We start from the raw sequence: 22,213 nt of genomic DNA, 5'->3' as shown, positions 1-22,213 counted from the left end.
GGGAAAATATTTATGAATTCAGGGTAGGCAAGAACTACCTAGGAGACAAAAAACATGATGTATAAAAGAAAAAAATTGATCAATGAGATTCCATCAAAATTTAGAACTTTAAATGACATCATTAAAATGAAAAGTAGTCCTTAAACAGACCATATTTACAATCCATATAACCTATGACCAGAATATATAAAGAATTCTTAGAGCTCATTAATAGACAACCCAATTAAAATGTAGACATAAGAAGATGATAAATAGCCAGTATAGCACAAGGAATGGTGTGCAACTCTAGAATCAGAAAAATACTAATCAGTACAATAACCAGATTGAATTATACACTCATTAAAAAGTTTTAAAAGCCTTGTCATGACTTTTTCTTTTTGTTAGATTCTCCCCCTTTGTGTTTAATTTGTCACGCCCAATGGATTCATTCTGCTGGGTTTCCTGGGGTTGTGATCCTCATTGTCTTTTCCTAGGGTATTGTCTAAAATTTTTTGGAGTGCCGGTTTGGTATTCATGAAGTTCCTGAGGTGCTCTTTATCATCAAAGTATCTTATTTCTCCATCAATTCTGAAAGATAGTTTTGCAGGGTACATCAATCTGGGTTGGAGGCTGTTTTCCTTTAGGGCTTGAAATACATCGCTCCAAGCTCTTCTTGCCTTGAGGGTTTGCATTGAGAAGTCTGCTGTGATTCTGATGGGCTTTCCTTTGTATGTGATGTGTTTCTTTTCTCTCACTGCTTGTAGAATTTTGTTCTCCTGTTGGATTTCTGGAATCCTAACTATTACATGCCTATGTGTAGATTTTTTTAAATTAAGGCTAGCTGGAGTCCTATATGCCTCACTTATCTGTATGTCAAGGTCTTTTCCCCTCCTTGGGAAGTTTTCTGCCATCATTTCTGTGGACAGTTTTTTTATGTCATCTGCACTCTCTCGTCTTTCTTCATCGACTCCAATCAGTCTTATGTTATTCTTCTTTGCATTGTTTAGCAGCTGCTGGATTGATTTCTCGTGTTCCCTTACAATTTTAAAGCAATTTTTCTTTTCCTCCTCACTAATTGCAATCTTATCTTCTATATGTGAAATTCTATCCTCATATTGGTTCATTCTGCTGCACAGACTTTTGATGGGGTTTTTAATCTCCTGGAAATCTGTTTGTATCTGTTTTATGGATTCCATTTGTTTCCTATGTTGGGATTCCATCATGTTCCTCAGATCCTCTATTTTTTTATCTGTGTCCTCTCTAGATTTATTAATCATATCTTGCACCATGAGCAATATCTTTGCTGTTATCTGAGTAATTATTTCTGATTTCATTTTTCCCAGATCCTCTTTTGTTGTCAGTTCAGAGAGTCCAGGTGTTTGAGTATCAGATTGTTCCATCTCATTTCCCTTTGGGGTTGCTGTAGGTGATCCAGAAGTCTGTTTTTGAGACTTGTTTATGTGTCTTCTCATTTCCACAGGACTGGGTGCTTCTTGTGCCCACGAGGCTCACCTTCTCTGCCCTAGGAGCTTGGGATGGCAGCGGGGGAGCTTCCTTCCACGTGCTGGGACCAGCTGAGCTTCTCTGCCCTAGGAGCCTGGGATGGAGGCGGGGAGATTCCTTCTGGGTGTTGGGACCAGCTGAGCTTCTTTGGCAAAGACTTTCTTAACAAAACCCCAACTGCACAAGAAATAACACCAAGAATAAACAAAGGGGATCACATCATATTAAAATGCTTCTGTACAGCAAAGGAAACCACTAATAGAGTGAAGAGGCAATCTACAGAATGGGAAAAAAGTTTTACCAGCTATTCCTCAAAGGACTAATATGTAGAATATAAAAAGAACTCAAAAAATTAGACCCCTCAAATTTAAAGCCCAATTAAAAAATGGGCATCTGAGATGAATAGACATGTCTCAGATGAAGATATACAAAGAGCAAATAAATTTAAAAATGTACAAAATCACTGGACATTTAAGAAATGCAAATTAAAACACTGAGATTTCATCTCATTCCAGAAAGAATGGCTACCATCAAGAAATCAATAAAAAAAAATCAACCAATAACAAATGCTGGTGAGGCTGTGGGTAGAACGAACCCCTTTCCAATGTTGGTGCAACTATAGACTAATACAACCACTATGGAAATCAGTGTGGAGATTCCTAAAAACATTAAAACTAGAAATTAGATTTGACCCAGCTATTCCCCTTCTAGGTATCTTCCGAAAAGAGTTAAAAACACCATACCATAGTGATGTATGCATACCCATGTTTATAGCAGCATAATTCTTAATAGCTAAATCTTGGAAACAGCCAATATGTCCATCAACAGATGAATGGATTAAAAATGTAGTATTTTTACATAATGGAATACTACTCTGGCATAAAAAGGATAAATCTGCATCATTTGTAGGAAAATGAATGTACCTTGAGACCGTAATGTTAAGTGAAGTAACTCAGACATGCAAACCTAAATATCGTATGATTTCTCTTAATTGAAAAGTATACACACACACACACACACACACACACATGCAAAATGAAACACAGATAATAGGAAATAAAAGAAAGAAAAGAAGGTATTGTCATCCTGCACAGATAATATATCTAAGAATGTAACTTGATTTAGTACAACTATCTTACATCTTTTGTGTGTTCTTTGGTCTATTAGTCTGGTTTTCAATCTGTATATATGACAATTAACTTTATAAGGTCTTATAAATAAATAGATGAATCTGATGCTGGAGAAATTAAAGAGTAGTAGAGGCAAAGGGTAAAAATAGGAGAATTAAAATGTGTTTAAAATGTGTTATGTACATGTACCAATCCCCTGCAGTGAATGCAGGCATTATGTACTGCAAATACGTACCAATAAAAGTAAAAAATTGTGTAAAAAAAAAAAAAAAGAATAATGAATAGAAACTTATGTTCAAATAATAAAATATATTGCAAACGTACAAGTATTGAAATAATACTCCAATGATGCACAGTGACAAAATCAAACCATATAGAAAGTACTATCATTTTCTATCTAATTCATTTACTATCCTGTGCCTATCCTGTGCCAGGAACTATTCTAGGCTCATTAAACAGAGAGAAACAGAAAAATGAAGTTTCTACTGATCTAAGTCAATGAAAAAATATGATTAAAATACAGTTTCAGTAGAAAAATAATAGATTATCCAATAAATGATATTGGAATCACTGGATAATCATTGAACTAAAGTTACATTCTTACATCTAACTTCGCTAAACAAAATTAAAATTCAAAAGAGAAAAAAAGTCATAAAGCTCTTGAAGAGGATATAATTGAAAAGTTAGTCATCTATTATTGGAAATGGAAGGGTCATTATTTTTGTTTGTTTAACCAAAAATAAGTCCCCCCAAATGATATGCATTTGACAATTTGAAAATAAAGCTTCTTAGTATAGGAAAGACTATAAAAGCGATTTAATGATAAACAATAAAATGAGATAATGTACATGCTATGGTTTAAATGTTTGTGTCCCCTCCAAAATTCATGTGGAAATTTAATCCCCAATACAACAGTGTTAAAAGGAGAAGCTTTTAAAGAGTGATTATGCTGAACAGGATTAACACCTAATAAAGGGTTTATGGGAGTGAATTTACCCCTCATTTTTCTTCCATTATGCTAGGACACATTTGTCCCTTCTAGAGGATGCAGTGATAGACATCATTTTGGAAGCAGAGGGTAGGCCCTTTTTAGGCAACAATGCATCCAGCACTGTGGTCTTGGACTTCCGGGCTCCAAAAATGTGAGAAATATATTTTCTTCCATATAAATTACTCAGTCTCATGTATTTTGTTATCACAACAGAAATGGCCTAAGATAATATCCAATTTTATAAATTAGAAAAGGCACTAGTTTACTTAAGTGAAAAAGTTTTCACATAAGAGAATGAACAGCCAAAGACTAGGAGAAAGTATTTATAAAACATTTATCACATAAAGTACTGGTATCCAAAATACACAAAGAATTCTTAAAAATCAACAGTAAAAATAACAAAGCCAACTTAAAAATGGACTAGAAAACCAAATAGATACCTCACCAAAGAAGATACAGATAGCCAAAAGTCTATGAAACATGCTCCACATTATGTCATTAGGAAATTGCAAATGAAATTTTAAAAGACGACTATACAAAAAATAAACCGACTATACTTCTATTATAATGGCAAAAATTTAAATCACTGACAAGAGCAAGTGCCAATGAAAATGTGGTACTACATGGACTTTCATTTATTGCTGATGGGAGTGCCACATGGTACAACCACTTTCAAAAACAATTTGGCAGTTTCTTATAAATTAAAATTAAATAGACTCTTAATCATATGATCTATAATCATGATCACTGCTATTAACATCATGATCATTGCTATTAGCATCTATGGAAGCATTCAAATTATTCTTTTTGTGCAAGGTCCTCAGTTCAATCCCCAGCACCAAAAACAAAACAAAACAAAACAAAAAAACAAAAACAAAAAAAAAACCCTTCTTGTCCTTCTATGGATGAACTGGAAAACACCTATGGCATTTATACAATGGGATATTATTCAATGCTGGAAGAAAATGAGCTATCAAGACAAAGAAGAAACTTAAATGCATACTGCTAAGTAAAAGAGCCAATCTGGGAAAGCTACACAATTATATGGTATTATGGGAAAGGAAAAATTATGGAAACACTAAAACTATCAGTGGAGAAGGGAGGGAGAGATGAATGAAGAGGTACATAAGGGATTTTTAAGGGAGTGAAACTATACTTCTCTATGAAATTGTAATGGTGGATTTACATCATTATATTTGTCAAAATCCATAGACTATACAGCACAAAAAGTGAACCCTAACATAACCAGAGACTTTAGTTAATAATAATGTCAATAATGTATCATCAATTCTAACAAATGTACCACAACAACAAAGATATTATTAGGGGAAATTGGAGGAGTGGCGAAGGACTATGTAGGAATTCTGTAATTTTCACTAAACTTTTTTCTGAAAACTCACAAATGCTCCAAAAAAGCCCTTTAATTAAAGTCTCTCAAAAAAAGAAGGAGAGTGGCATGGCAGATCCTGAAAGGTATCTGATTAACATGGCTCAAAAGTATTTTCAGTATTCATAATTTCAATTCAAAATCTGGAAATCTGACTTAGTAAAATAAACATGGTGAACACAAAAATGTTTATTACATAATTGTTTATTATAGGACTTAATTGTCTAACATTAAGGGGGCAATAAAATAAATTATGTTGCATCCAAACAATGGACTCCTGAGAATTCTTTTAGAAGATTCTTATAAAAAGCATTTCATATGATGGAGAAAGAAGAGGATGGGAAGGGGACACAAAAAGAATTATGATGTGTTATGTACATGTACCAAGTCCCCATGACTAATGTAATCTTATGTACTGCAAACATGTACTAATAAAACTAATTTTTTTAAAAAAGCAAAACTGTTTATTGCCAAGCAAAATGGGATATGGAAGCATGTTTTCCATGCCTTAGGAAAGGACAGCAAGCCTGAGATAGTCACAGTTCCCAGGTGACTCCTGCTGGTATTCTGCCCCCACTCCAGCTCCACTGTGTCAGCCAAGCAGCTAAGATCTGCCTTTTTTCCTCCTTGAAGCTAGTGATACATCTTAGATATTTACACTGAATAAATTAAAACTTTTAAACTAGAGGGGCCACTGTTTAATTTATGAAAAATACTTACAATTTACTGCCAAGTGGAAAATAAAGCAAGTTTATAAGATAAAATCACACTATTTAATTTATAAGAAAAATGTATGTATAGAAGTTTATTTTGTTGTCTCTATACATCTCTCTGCCATTCACCTACCTATCTTTGAAGAGAAAGAAAAAAGTAAAATCACACCAACATGTTAATTTGAGTTCTTTTTAATTAGGTTATAAGCAGTTACTATTGTTTTCTTTTTTGTTATGTGCATTTTAAATAAATTCTATACGTAATACTTTGTTGCATTTGTAATGAGAAAAATACAATGCAATGGTTAAGAAAAACATTTCTAGAGTCATCCTATCTAGCCCTTGAGAGAGTTAGCTTGCCTTTGTAGGTCTCAGTTTGCAACTCTGCTGAGTGAGAATAATAGCTATTTTGAGAGATAAATGTTACGCATTTAACATAGTTCCTGATGCACAATAAGTTAATAAATATTTAATATCATTAACATATTGTTATCAACATAAAAGGAACTGAGAATTAAGGGGCAAGATCAAAGATCATTTGCTTCTATTGAAAAATTACATTCAGGACTGAGAAGGGGTAGGGAATAGGGTTAGAAATCCCCTTAATTTCACAATAAAACAATTTTGGACTTCTGATTATGAGAAAATAAAAATTCCAAAGCAAATTAAGACAACAATCTCCAAACAAATACAAGCAGTCATGAAAGAGTAGGCAGGAGTCTCTGGTGCTTCAGTTACTCAGTGACAATTAAGCACAAACATTTGAAACACTCACTTCAAAAATCTAACATCTTCAATGCAGGGTAATATAATACTGAACTTTGTAAAGATGTCAGCTTCACCAGATATTATAAATATGACTGCAGCTTGCTCTTTGTGAAATTTTCTTGTAAAAATAATTTCATTTCACTAATTATTTCAAAAAATCAAAATATTACTAAAAATACTCAATTGTTTGTTTAAATTATAGCACTATGTTTTACAGCATTTCTTGATATGCAGCTCCTCAAAACCATTAGGCAAATGCAAGAAAACAAAGTAGGCAATAAAAATTTTAAAAAGAGCTGAGTAATCAGCTTTGTGAAATGACAAAAATAGCACATTTTAAAGTTATTAAGACCTAGTATCAAATCCCAAATTTCCACATAATAGTATCTATTGAGTGCTTGTTGTACATAAAGTCCTCTTCTATATACATCTATAACTCTGCAATCTTGGTCAAGCAACTTAATCTTTCTGCACTTTGGTTTTCTCGATTGTAAAATAGGAATAAAACATCTCATTTTCAGTGTTATTTTGAGCATTCGAAATAAGCTTATAATCATCTGTGTTAATATTTGAAAAAAAAGAACTGCATTAGTTTCTGACAGGAATACAACATATGGGATTTTCACTGCAGATGAAGAAAAGGAAGAAGAAGAGGAAGAGGAAGAAGGAGAAGGAGGAGAGGAAGAGGAAGAGGAAGAAAATAAGAGGGAGGAGAAGGAGCAAATGCTTATGGTGAGGATGATAGGAAACACATGGTACTAACTATGACCAAACACTATTCTAACACTTTATACACATAAACTAATTTAATTCTAAGAATATTAAGAGTTTACAAGAGAAGCACTAGAGAATGGTGGGGCCAGAGTAAAAGGCAAACAATCTAAGTCTAGACTTCGTGTTCTTTCTTTTAAATGTTTTTATTAGTACAACTTTGCAGTACATGATATTTATATCATAGGGAGTAGATACATGTACTTACCATATCTTGATTCTTTTTATTCTCCTTCCCCTTCTCACCCTCCTTGCTCCCTCCATCTCTAGATCCCCTTTTCCTATTTTGTTTATTAGTGTTAATTTAGTTCATAGTTCATGTTTGCATTAGACTATAGAGCCATGCTATTACCATTGGTCTGATCCTATATATGGAACTATGTTGTCGATCTATTTGGAAATGAATTGTTTTTGAGTGCCTTTATAGGAAAAAAATGATATATTTTCCGTGAGACACGATTTTGCCCACTATTTCTATTTTTTCATATGCTTTATGAACTGAACCAAGATCCAGAAAGAGGGAAGAAACAGAAAAATTGAGTTCTAATTGCCTTCAAATGCTGTATCACCTGTTTGGAGTTGATTTTGGAGGAAAAGGCAAGTTTAGAATTGCCCTAATTATAATAATTAATCGTAACAGCTTTCATTTATAAAATATGCACAAACCATTTAAAAAACTTTATATTCATGATCTCATTTAATTTTTGTGACTGTCAGGTAGTATCAGTATTCTTAGTTCATATTACAGATAGCAAAACTAAGGCTTTGAGTGGGTAACTAACTTGTTCAAATCTGTACAGCTAATAAATAGAAGAATGAGGATATAAATTCAACTCTATTTGACCAAGAGGCTCTTAACATTACCCTCTTTCATTATCATGCTAGGTCAATGGGAGTGATGTCTGTGTATCAATTAAAGACAGGTATGGTTGTGAGAAACAGAAAAAATACATCTTGAAAACAGTAAGAGTTTATTTTTCTAACAAATAAAAGAAATCTTGAATTAGGTTCTCCACACATGGTATGGCGATTCTTTTACTTATTGTGTAGTCTGTGAGTCACTTTCACCTTCTGTCAAGACCCATAGAACCTACTTCATCTTTCCTGTCTTCCATCATATCTCAGGATCGGATTCAATGGCTGATTTTACAGATTAATGCTATTATTAGTCCCTAGAACAGTTCTGAGTAAGGGCTCAGTAAATATTTGCTGAGTTAAATTAAAAATATATGTGCATCAAAATGTTAAACTAGTAACCAAAGAATTATAAATTAAAATAGCCTGAGATACCCTTCTCTAGTCATCAAACTGATGAAAACGTAAATGCAGTACAAAGTTAAGTGCTGCTGAAAATGCAGGGAAAACAGTATTCATCTATACACCAAGTGAAAATGTAGATTAGTAATCCAAACCAATAAGACAGCCTGTATAAAAATTTAAAATATGTATAACTTATAAACTAATAATCCCTTTTCTAAGCATATGACTTGGAAAAAAATCTCATGTATGAGGAGAAACTGCCACATATAAATGTTTAATCAATCATTATTTGCAATGTCAAAAGAAATTGGAAACTTGCTTAATGTCCATCCATAGGGGAATGGGTTTATAATGCAGTATATACAAATGATGGAATTATAGCCAAGTGATTGAGACTTCTTGCTCACTATACTCAATTTTGTTTTCCTTTTGGACATACCTCCTTTGCATTCAGGTGGGGTAATGTGATTATCTCTGGCCAATAACTTATGAATGGAAGTGACATTTTTTCATTGAAGCATTTAATTGCTTGTGTGAGACCCTCTGGCTTTCTTTCCTCTTGCCTCTTGGTAACTGAAGACCTTGTTTTTCAGATGGTGTGCTGCCAAAATTTCTTCAGGTTAGGATCTGGATGAATTTGTAAAGCCAAACATGAAACTGACCTATGCCAGTTATGTACCAGGAGTGAGAAATGAACATTGCTGTGTTGAATAACTAAAATTTGAGAGGACTCAGAACTTCCTTATTAATAAAAAATAAGAGATATACAATAAAGCATAACTAGTTTTATTTCTCAAAATTACTGTTCTTAGAAATATAATACTGAGATAAAAAGGCAAATTTCAGAATCAAATTATTATACATAAGGACGATGTTTTGTGAATCCAAAACCATACACAAGCAGAAAAACTTAGATGGTTTTATATGGATCAAAAATTAATGATATAAAATAATATGAAACTGAATATCATTAGTGTATGGGAATGAGAAACAAGATTTGTTTTCTGAATAAAAGTCTTTTAGCTATATCAATTTACTAGGTTGAATGATGGCCCCCTTAAAATTTATGTTCACATCCAAATCCCTGGAATCTATGTATATTACCTTATTTGGAAAGAATCTTAGTAATTAAATAAAAGACCTTAAGATGAGATTATTTAGTATTATCTGATGAGTCCTAAATCCAACAAATGCCATTATAAGTAACACAAAAGGAGAAGGCACTGTAAGGATGAATGCAGAAATTGTAGTAATGTGGCCACAAAGCCAAAGAAGCTATACAAAAAAATGCATACAGCTATCAGAAATGGCAAAGCAGTATTTTTTCCTATGGCCTCCAGAGCAAATGCAGCCCTGCAGAGGCCTTGATTCCAGGCCTTTGGCCTCCAGAATTGTGAGAGAATAAATTCTTTTCCTTTTCAGCTCATTTTGTGGTAAATTTTTGCACTAGCCTAAGAAAACTGAATCAATTTGTAATGTCTCTTTTCTTAAACAAAGCAAAACAAGAAAATGAGAAGCAAATATGAAAAAAATATTAGTGGTTGTTAATTCTAGGTTGGAAATGAGTATGCTTGTCAGGTTGTTCTTTTTTCTCCTATACCTTTTAAATTTATCACATCAAAGTGGAGTTATTTTATAAAAATTATTTGTTGTAGTTTTCTCTTTATTCAGTTAATTGTTCTGTAATTACTTAACACACTAAAGATAGAAGTATCTGTTAACAATGGCTGACCTTCATGGTAACTTTCAAGCGCCTTCATAATTGACATCCACCCTGTCCTAGTCTTAATTCCTCTACTCTACAGCTTCTGACATGCACCTTATGTTCTAGGTTGTCTATAGTTGGCCATATTGGGCTTTTTAAAGTCTGTACCTTTCCTTCTGCTGTTTCTTTCATCACCGTGGCCTAGAGAACCCTGAGTACATCTAGATCTGATTCAAAAGATCTACCAATGAGGCTCTCTCTACCTCCACAGACACAACTTATTAGTTCCTTCTTTGTGCCCTGATAGCATTAGTTAATAATGGGTCCTAATATTTTTCACTTCATCTAGTTGCTTTTTTTTCTTTATTAGTCTTTGCCTATAAAAGTAGCATTAGTCAAAACTCTAATGAATTACAAGTATATCTTCAATAACTAACACAACAACACAACGGCTAGCACAGACTAAGAGTCCAGTGAATGCCAGCTGGATAAATGAATGAATGACGAATTCAGTAATTCAGTGTTCTTATCCTGAGCTTCTATTTATTTCAATCATTAAAAGCTATTGCCAAATTAAAGCAGAGACCTACAGGAAAACAAAAAGTAATTTCTCTCTAAGAACATTAATCAGAATGTGCCCACTTAACCTCTCTATCAGGGCAGAAAGAAAAAGAATATAACTGCAGAGTTTCTTTAACAATATAAAATTTTTCTTGCTTATTAGCTATGAGTCTCTGCCCACTGCATTGGGTTCAGACCAGGAACCAGGACTCTAATGGCATTCTGAGTCTTCTGAGTCATTCTCCAACACAGGTTGGCACTCTTTTCAGCAGTCTGACCCAGAGTTAATATTCTGAGAAACCTGAGCCACTTTTACTTACTATATGAAAGAGAGGGGAGACAAGAGACAGAGAGAGGGAGAGGGAGAGGGAGAGGAAGAAAGAGAGAGAGAAATCATTTGTCTCCTTTTGGCACCAAGGTTACCTGGAAGGTTTCCCAAATCCCCATGTTTAGAAGGCATAAGAAAGTGCTGATTTTGTTTCCTTAAAATAAAGTGAGCTCTAGAAAAGTAAGTATATAGGATTGACCTTAAGCTTCTATTATCATGTCCACTCTAACTTTAACATTCCAATCTCCTTCTTATAATAACCCTTGTGATTATATTGGGCCCACCACTATGGTTACTTTTATATTAGGCCTACCATTATGGTGACAATTAAAAGAATTCATTTAAAGTAAATTTAATTGTGGTTTAAGGTAGGCAGATGTCTTCATCTACTTGTGTGGTTACAATAAAATACCGGAAATAAATAAAAATTTATTTCTCCTAATTTCTGGAAACTGGGAATCAAAGATCAAGGCATCTAGTTAGTGTTGTTCTCTGCTCCCAAGATAGAACTTTGTTGTTGCATCCTCCAGAGGGGGAAAAAGACATGTCCTTACAAGGTGGAAGAGGCAGATGTGCAAGAGGATTCTCCCTTGTAAACTGTAACCTCAAGGCTCTTTACAGGGGTGCTAACCCAGTACATGTGAGTAAAGCCCTCATGACTTAGCAGCTAAAGACTAAACCTCTTGATAGTGTTGGATTGGGGATTAAGTTTTAATATAAATTTTGGAGGGCACACAATCATTTAAACAATAGCAATAGCCATTTAAAAAGTGGTTAAAACTGAGTCTTAATTGCTTTGCCCCCATTTCTGGGTAACATGGGAGGTCATGGTTAGAGAGCACATCAGGACAATCTACTTGGCAGAGGAGGTAGAGGATAGCTAAGGGCAGACAGAGTTCCCCAGCAGCTAAGGAAAGTGATATATTTCTGATTTGAAAAAAGGAGCCAAATATTCCACAGCAATAAGTCCAAATGTCTCTCAGCAAACTGTCCCCCAAAGAAGGAAATTAACAACAACAAATATAAGGGGAAAGGAATCATGGAAAGAAATGAACCCATGTGTAATCACCTGGGAACCTGAAGTCCCCTGATCTCCAGAGGCCATACCTTCCAAGATGAACTTAGAATTGCTGGGCAGAAAATGATTAAAAATAAAGAAGGCAATATACTCTTCCTGTTCATGATTTTGGTTTCCATTTCAAGTTTCAGTTTCATTTGAGAAGCTATAATACTCCATTGCAGAACACTGAACCTGGTTAAAATAACTACGGATGGAAGAGAAAAGGACTCCGTGATTAAAGAACCATGGGATCTAGTTCCAAATCTGCCACTAATTTTCTGGAAAATTGTAGGCAAACTTTATATACCTTAGTTTCCCTGTGTACAAATCAAACATGCCATAAACTGTTTTGTTATCAGATTTTGTTCTTGTTCTGTCTTTCTCTCAGAGACCTCATTTATTTTCATGACCTTGATATCACTTCTCTGTTAATAATTCCTGAATCATGCTGCCCTCTCATTAGCAACCAGAGTTGTAGCTTCAGCTATCCACTAGCCATTTCCACTAGATCCTTCTGCTACAAACTCACATTCACATTCAACATGACAAAAACTTCATTATTAACATTAAAACCTTTCTTTAAACCCATGAATTTATCTATCTGATTTTATTTACAACTATTCTCCAGTATTTCAACTTTATGGCAAGTAGATGGCCATTCACTATTCCTCCCTCTTCCCTAACCAACCAATTCCTGTAATACTACTTCAATATTCCAAAGATCTTAACTTTATTTATGTTATCCCTGCCAGGTATGTAGTGTCCTTTCCTTTTGGGCCTTCATAGTATAGAGTTCTCAATTTCCCATAAATATAAACATATTTAACATTATGATAAATAAGCATTAGGTAAAATTCCCTTTTACTATTAAGGGAAAGCAATATAGCTGGTTCAATCCAAACAGCATCAAGAATAGCAATGAGGAAAATTGAGTTCTAATTAGGACTCAGGAATTGACCTAATCCTTTAATCAAAGACCTATTAATGCAGGCTATTTGAAATCTTTGTGAGTTTCCCATACACCACAAAATACATTAATAGTGGGAATGTGATGGTCCTTTCCCATAACACTCTGCATCCCTATAATGTCACTGATTATCTTGTGGTACATGTACCTGTGATCAGAAACTATGGTTGCACCTGCAGTGCTTTGTACAGTGTTTGTTGACAAAGAGGTAACCAGAAAATGCTTGTTAAATGAATGTGTAATACTGTGGAGAAAGAGGGACAGAAAGGAGATGTGGGGAGATTATATATCTATGTTATATACCCTTTGTTACATTTCCTGTTTGGAACCAGAAATATAAATACGTAACCTTCTTTAAAACTCTTTTAAAGAAAAAGAATCCTACAATATAAAAGCATTTCAGTGAAATGCAGAGTTTCATTTGTCTTTTAGACTCCAAGTTTAATAATACTCTTTAGCATTTCTATAGTATTTAACAATTGCAAAGAACTATTCAGTGTTAATTAGCTAATTCTAATATTCTGTAAGGTAGGTCAATATTATGATCCTCTCTGAAAAGTTAAGAAAATGAAAATTCAAAGGTATTTTGGCTCCCCCTTTCAGAATGAGACACTGCTTAATGTTACTGCAAATATAAAATACTATTTTAGAACAGAAATTAGCAAAGTTTAGAAATGAAGCAAAGGAAGTTGAATGGAGTTCTTCTTTCACTATGGTCCAACATAAAAAGACAAAAAAAGATATCAAGTTAAAGACTCATCAGCTTTTCTTTCAGGCCTAAACTATCTCCTCAGTCTAGGAAGAGGATTGGGGTTTAGACAGAGAAAGTGATCAAAAAATTCAGGTATACTATATACCAGATTTCTGACAAGAAAGATTTCAGAGATCAAGGAATCAACTTGATCAAGACTGATTCAAGAATTGAGATGCAGTGGGGATATTGGGCTTGTGGTCAATAAATATATCAATGACTGCAGCTAAGAGGCTCTAGATAAAAATGTACATGCTTATACTTCAATTGTTGCACACATAAGGTTATAGTTCCACTTAGCAAAAAGAGAAAAAAATGGCAGTATTCTATCTTTCCATCCTTTTGTTCTTCTACCCAGTGGCCTTTTCACAACTCTCATTGTAAAACATAAAAATAGAATGGTGGGTGCCATTTTAAATGAAAAGAAATCTTTCTCTTTCCTAGACTTGAAATCTAGTAAAATAGCCTATTTATCATACAGAACATAATGGAGACCACATGGAGACTACTTACAAGGAAAACATCAACATCAGAGACTACTAATCAGGTCAAAGAAATTCTTTTGGATCAAAAGAAAGAAGTCTTTGGTACCACCTAAACATTCCTAAAATGACTATTTTTATTTGTTCATTCATTTCTTCAGCCAATTGCTGAGTTCTTCCTTATTGAGAAATGATATGAGTAAAACACCATTACAAAGCACTCGCAATCTAGTTCATGGTTCATCATGTGTGAGGCTGACTGCATCAAAAATACCTAGAATGCTTTTGAAAAATGTAGATTCCTAGGTTCTATTGTAGATCTACTAAATATGATCGAATATTTCTGGTGGGCCCCAGAAATTTTTTTTATAACTAAGTATCTAAAGAAATTTATATGTATATTAAAGTTTGAGAACCAGTGGAAGTATAGAAAGAAAGCAATTACTCTAAGTACAGTGGACCCCCAAATTAGGACGGGCCTGACATATGAACAACTTGGGTTAGTTAGGTTAATGGCAGATTCATCTGCCTCTTGTTATCTATAGCATGTACCCAGATAAACATCCGGATCTCAGCTGTATTGACTTAGTTACAATCAGCCCTCCGGGAACTGATCAAGTTCATAAGTCAAGGGTCCACTGTACATCATATACTGAAAGAGTCCAAGCTTTGGGATCAATCAAACTTGCCTTCAGATTAACACTTTCCTAGCTATATAATCTTTCTGAACTTTAGTCTCTTCATCTGTAAACAGGAAAATATAATAAAAAAGAATGCAGTATAAGTTAAATAAGAGAATGTATATAAAATGTCTGACACGTAATTGGCAATAAAAAGAAGGAAGAGAAGAAGGGAGATCAGAGAGGAAGGAAAGAAGTTAACTAGTTAGCTGGTTACTTCATTCCCTTCCTGACTATTGACCAGATTTAAATGACCTTTTGAAAATGTATACTTATTGAGCATGAAGGCAAGTCTTTCAGAGAGTTCGTTCTTAAGTATGAAATGGTAACATCCTTGAGGTGACAGTATTGATTGACAAAATGATAAACCTTCTTTAAAAATACAGCTTACCAAAATGGAATGAATGTAAAAGAAATAGGAAACCTGAATAAACTATCACTACTAAAGACAAAGAATTTACTCCTTTTAGGTCTAGTGGTCCACTTTTAGAATGGCACATAACAATGGAGCATAATAAAAATTTTTCTCTTCAAATTCTTATTCCTTGAATTTTTCTGGGTAATATGTATGAATTTCACACAAAAATTCAAACAATTTCAACCTTCAATATAAATGGGTTAAAACATGCCCTTAAATGAAATACCAGGCCTCAGTATTTTATAGGTGAATTTCAACAAATTTCAAAGAACAACTCCTCCAAATAACAACAAAAATGATAGACTACCTTGACTCATTATTCTATAAAGACTATATAGTTTTGATGCCAGAGTCAAGAAAGGGCAGTAGGAAAAAAAGAAAACTGCAAATTCACTCATGCATATTGATGCCAAAAATTTCAAACAAAATAAAAGAATAGCACACATATTCTCACTGTTACCCATAGTTATATATTATAGGAAAAATATATAATAAATATAACAGAACCATAGCAGAATTTAATGATATGAATGGGTCTCAGTAACATATATCAAATGTAAAAAGCAAGTCTCAGAAGAGCACATACTGCATTTTACCCATGTTATAAAGTTCCAAAACAATGAAAATTAAATACAGTAATATGCTACTTAACCGTACATATATATTTGATTAAACTATTTTAAAGCATAACATTTAGGACAGTAATTACCTTTTGAGGCAGAGGCACAGGAATGAGCAGCAAAAAGACAATGTAAATTATTGCTAATGTTGTTTTCCTTGAATGGATGGTGGGTCTTTTAGTAGTCACTATAATATTAAAAATAATAAATAAATAAAAGGGCCTTATATAAGATAAATGATGGCAGTATATATGAAACAAGTATTCTAACTAATCTAATTTAGCACATTCTAATGTATAAAAAATTAAAATTAAATGTTCACATTTTCAAGGCTGGGAATACCACTGGAAAGGAGAGAGATTAGATTAAGGCCAAACCTTGTAGTTCATTTTGGCAATTGTCAAGTCAACTCAACTAAAATAATACCACTATATAAACTTACTGAGCTTCACTTATAAAAGCATCGTAAAATTTGGTCCAGAGAACTTTGGTCCAGCCTAGATTCCCACAGGTTTCCCTAACTGAGAGAAAGCAAGTGCAATATCCAGCAATAGGTCAGGTATCTGGATACAGTAAAACATGACAGAGATATAGGTTTAACTCTGACTAACCATTATCATTTGTTGGTTATGCACTCATGCATAACAATTATAACCATCCTTGAAACTTTGGTTGGATTTTTAGAATTTTTTAGGTACTTTCATATATATTATTTCCATTCCATTTTCACAAGCCTGTGCAGTAAGCATGGAAGCAAGCGTGGCAAATACTGCCATGCAGTACACAGGAAACTGAGGCACAAAGAGAGAAAGAAGAATACAAGTAACACTAGAACCCAAATCCAGATAGTTCTGAATCTAGGTCTAGTCCACTTTCTATTTAAAGTACCTCCTATTTCCCTTCTCTAAAATTAAACATTTCAAGGGTGATTGACAATTTATATTCTTGAAAATATTCATTCCTTTTGGTTCATGTTACTTCTAGTAATCATAACTCAAAGACGTAAGATGAAAGATAACGAAAAAATATTACAAACATCATCACTATTAAGACAGCTATCATCCATGTTTACATGGTGCCAGATACTAAGAACTCCATAGACTCCTTATTAATCCAAGTGTTAGCATTCTCATGTTATAAATGAAGAAACAGCTATAGAGAGTTCTGAGTCAAAAGACTGAATCTGAAGCCCATGTTCTTCAATAGTATACTAAATGGAACTATTATAGCCTCAACCAAATCTCTTTGGGGATTAGGCTCATTATTCCCCCAAACTAACTGTTTGACAATGTAGCAAGGCTGTCAGCCAGAGAAAGTATCAAAAATCAGCATTTCCAGACATGTATTTAGGAATAAAGAAGGATGTAGTGAATGCTAGTGAAGTATCTGTACCTCAAATGAAAATTCCTACCACACACAGATTGTATTGCTGAGACTGGCTTTATGTCTACCTGATGGCCAATTCCTGCTTAAGGCTAGAAAAACCTTGGAGTTTCTGTCAAACCAGCACCACAAGTTTTTCTGTGTTACATTTGGTAAGCCATTTTATTTCTGAATATATGTAGCTATTGATTCTTAGACATTTATTCAACTGTTCACTTGAACATATGTACTTTATTGTCTAATAAGCATCTCAAATTTCAAAAAGAATTTTTTTATTTCATTCTCAAAATCTCCATTAGCTTTTCCCATTTCAGAAATGACACTTTCATTCTCTCAGTTGCTCAGGTCAAAAGCCTAGGAGACATCTTTGATTTCTTCCTTATCTTATACCTGATGTATGCAAGTCATGTTGATGTTATCACAAAATACATCCTAAATATGTTCACTTCCCTCTATTTTATTACAAAACTTGTCCAAGCCATCACGGTTTCTCATCTGGACCACTGTAATTATTTGCTAATCAATCTTTTGATCTTTTCTGCATATAATCCATTCTCTCCATACCATCAAGGATAACTTAAAAAATAAGTCGTGTGATTTCCCTGCTTAAAATACTTGGATGGATTCCTATCACATGTAGTAAATAATATGAGCTTTTTATCCCATGCTACAAGGACCTATTAGATCTAACCCTCCCAAGCCCTCCAACTTCATTTCAAACTTCTCTTCATCATTCACTACTCTCCTAAACACCTTTGTTTGTGTATGTGTTATTTTCTAAAAGGTATGTATTAGTCTGGGTTTTGCAGAGAAATACAATAAACAGGACTTTACATAAATATTTTTATTAATTAACTAATTGCTTTATGTTAAGGAATTGACTCACATATTTATAGAGGCTGAAAAATCCCAGTATATGCACTGAGACCCAGGAACCAAATGGTTGAGTTCCAGTCTGAATCTAAAGACATGAGAACCAGGAGAGCCAATGGTATAAACTCTAATCTGAGTCCAAGGGAAAAGGCATGGGAAGATCAATGTCTCAGCTGGAAGGCACTCAGGGCAAAATAGTAACTTGTTCCTTAATCAGTCTTTTGTTCCATTCAGCCATTCATGTTCTGTTCAGTTCTGTTCATGTATTTGATGAAGTAAGTCTACATTGAGGAGATAATCTACTTTACTCAGTCTACTGACTGAAATGTTATTCTCACCCAGCAACATCCCCACAGTCATGTGCAGAATAATGTTAACCTAAATATCTGGACAACCTCATAGCCTAGTCAGGTTGATTCATATAGTTAATTATCACAAAGCATGAAGTTTACCTTAACTTTAAGGTTTATTTACTTACTATTCTCTCTGCTTACAACTAAAATCCCTTAGATCTTTCTAAGACTGAGTCTTTTTTGACACTTAGGTTTTACTTTAAATGGTTCTTACTAAGCGAATCTCTGATCACCCAAGCTAAAGTAAAGCCTTACTATCTGTATTTTATAACTCTTATGCATTTCAGTTTGTTTATTGTCTCCTCCTATTACAATGTAAGGTTCAGGGAAGAAGAAGTTTGCTTATCTTAATCAAAGGTGTTTATCCAGTGCCTATGTTAGCACATAGTAGATGTTCAGTAAATGTTTACAGAAGGAACAAATCTGTAAAATGATGATGATAATAATAACTGTCTCACAATATGGTTTATTGATACAATTATTTATACAACTGCTTAGTATGAAGGTGCTTAGAACCTTAGAACTCAATCATATCATGGTGCACTTGAACCCAAGATTGATGTATGTTCCACTAGCTTTTTCTATTCAGCTCAAGCAGAGGTTGAGCAAGCGCTTTGCTTTTCACTGTCTTAGATTCTCATATGCAAAACTGGAATTTAAAAATCTTACCTTGTAAGACTTCAGAGATTAAATGAGATGGCATGTAAAAGCACATAAACATATAAGGTTCCCTTCTCTTAGTTGTCAGACAGATCAAAAGAGATAGTGGATAGGAAAAGTGCTTTATAAACTGTGAGGAGCTATTTTGCTGTAGGTTTGATATTCTCAAGTAGAGATCTGCAGACAGACAGATGAAGTCAGAGTCATTAGATTCTGGCTGTCAAATAAAATATGTTTTAAAATATAAATTTTGGGCTCTTCAGAATCAAACAGGATTCTCCCTGCCAGCAAGCAGCACAAGGCTCTACCCAAAGCCATTAACACCACACAATACATCCTTGGCAAAGTTAGCCCTCATATTGGCAGTCAGAATTTTCAATTAACAGATGGGAATCTGGTTCTTGAAGCACTCTAGGGCAGGAATCAGAATGCTCTGGGTAAAACACTTGTGTACCCAGTAGTCCACTGGCCATCATGCTCTTTATCCTGCACCTGCTCACTTAGATGGCCTGTAGCTCTTCCAATAGGAGAGAAAGTGAATCCTCCAAGGCAGCATCTATGATGTTTAACACTTTTTCCCAAACATAGGATTCTGTTACCTAGAATTAGATTTTTCATTAGATTTTTTCCTACAAATGCTTTCAGATTTTCATTGATGAGAAATGGTGTGTACTCTATGCAATCCCTGAATTGAAAATCTGATTATCAGCAAAGGCACACTTTGTGGGCTTTTGTTGTTGCTGAAAACTGCCAATTTCCACTGGGTCCTATTTCAACAATTGTTTAACATTTATTGTGTGCCAATGATACACCAAGATCACTCTCTCTTTAATCTTGTCATTAATGATCCATCAGCCTCCTGTGGGTGATGGGAAGGAGGAGGAATAAGTTAATTATCAGCATAGAGTTCAATCTGAATCAGTTAAATTGCCCAAATTATTGAAGTTTATCTACTTAAGCAAAAGGGTGACCAAGTTTCTGTAATGGAAAACTAAGGCATCTATCTTATTGTCTTTAAAAGGCTAAAGTGAGTAAAGAGATAGGAGACAGAAATCATAAAACAAACTCTTCTGGCAGTTAGAAAGTCAAAGTTGCCTAAACAGATATTCCTCAAGAGACTCTGGAATATATAACTCCTAAACCTTTCCTCATGCTGTTTGTTTTACTTGAAATACACTTTTACCTCATCTCTATATATTAAAATTTTCTTCTAAATCAAGTTTAATACCAACCCCTCCATGTAATCTTGAGTGACCTTTCTAACCTGAGATACTTCAATTTTGAAATTTTATCTTGTCTCCATGTCTTGTGTACTCTCTTAAATTCTTTTCATTCCTTATATTTTAAGAGTAGATACTGTTGTATTCATCTCTATATCTTTGTCCCACATTATTTTCAAAGTAAATGGGGGCCCAGAGTCTTGACCCAGGCTACGGCCTACAGAGCGTGCTCACATAAGACAGTAATTGAGTCTGTCCCATAGTTGTGTGTCGAGGCCATGGAAAAATTATGTAAGACATAATGATATCAAAAAGCAAGGGTCTAACTAAAATGTCAAAGGCACAATCCAAAATGAAGTTTCTGTTTTGGTAATCATAATCTGTTCTTGTAAAGGTGTTTAGGAGGGAGTACACAGAGAAGTGCCCCCAGGGTACTAGAGGGAACCTTTATTGAGGTGTAAGCCATGGAACCCAACAGCCAGAATAAAGGCATCTATCACAGTGTCTGACACACATTTGGTCCTCAATATGTTATCTGAATGAATAGAATACCACAGGATTTGTGAGTTTCCATGACAAGGAAATTTCTGGAAAAGTACAATCACTATAACTCAGTTCGAGAGAACCAACCATCATATTCAAAAGGCTAACTGAACCAACCATCATATTCAAAAGACTAACGAGTAAATTCAGCAAATTGCTCTTGTGTGATTTTTCTCCTTGAATTTAAATCTTGTATTTAGAATTGATAATAGACAAGAGACAACCCCCTTGAACCATTTAAGATGGAGTGCATGGTTACTGCTAGCCTTTATCAGGATAATCAAATAATACAATTAAACAGGCAACTAAAGGCGAGTTCCCAAACCAACTCTAAAATATTTTCAATGTTATTTGTTCAGTAAACTGCAGATCATTAAATTTCTATATTAAGTGAATTATAAGGAAGAGTGCACTTTATAAAATTAAAAAGTTCTCAGTTGCTTTATCTATTATTCTATAGGGAAAATCTTTGAAGTGTTCCTTGTACACTCAGATAACTTTTTCCATAGATGGTGGGTAGTGGAAAAAGGAATTTTAAGACTCAGCACCAAGATTTCAGTTAAAATTTAACAGCATGTTTCTGGGCCCTAACACAGAAAATTTTGATGATAAACACCCAGTTCTGAAATATATTCATGAGTTAAACATTCTGCTTCATGTCAGGAATACTAGGAAATCAAGTGTTGAAACATGTGAGAAAGACCTGGAAGGGCCCATTGAGATCATCTGGTGCTGAGATTTCCCCTCTAGTCCCTTAGAGAGCCTGAAAGGGTTCTCAAAGAATCTTTTCAGGGTTCACTATGTTTCACTACTGTTGATCTACTTTATATGCTGGGATTCTATATAATTATTTTAGAAAGTATTCGCTAGCAAAAATAACCTTGAAAATCAACATTCTATACAGGTATAGAGAGCAGAGTCCTATTATTGGGATGAATCTGGCATGATTCCTTGGTTCTATAGCTTCGTTCCCTTGCTTACTGTGGACTCTCAGGATTTTTATCAAAGAGACATTTTCTCATTTGTAAAATGTTAACAAAAGTATAACATACACAGTATAGATGTTGACTGATACGGCCACCATTTTCTCTTTCTGTGAGAAATCAC

At 34.1% G+C, this 22,213-nt stretch overlaps 1 protein-coding gene across 7 annotated transcripts in view; it reads right to left on the bottom strand.

Moving 5' to 3' along the window:
- The window catches only part of LOC101710436 (AGBL carboxypeptidase 4), a 1,386,524-nt gene that overhangs the window by 816,533 nt on the left and 547,778 nt on the right, over positions 1 to 22,213 (bottom strand). The window contains exon 1 of one of the 7 annotated variants that reach the window (XM_087214854.1): positions 16,164 to 16,184. The exons of the other annotated variants lie outside the window; for them this stretch is intronic. The gene's annotated coding sequence lies outside the window, so the exon portion shown is untranslated. Of the gene's footprint in view, positions 1 to 16,163; positions 16,185 to 22,213 lie in introns of those variants that run through there. 7 annotated transcript variants of the gene reach the window in all.

The sequence above is a fragment of the Heterocephalus glaber genome, unplaced genomic scaffold, assembly GCF_053883595.1.
Source record: "Heterocephalus glaber isolate CG9 unplaced genomic scaffold, H.glaber_assembly_v1.0 deba00001451, whole genome shotgun sequence".
Lineage (NCBI taxonomy): Eukaryota > Metazoa > Chordata > Mammalia > Rodentia > Bathyergidae > Heterocephalus > Heterocephalus glaber.
The sequence above is the reverse complement of the archived record's forward strand: the minus strand, read 5'-3'. Positions and strand labels throughout refer to the sequence as shown.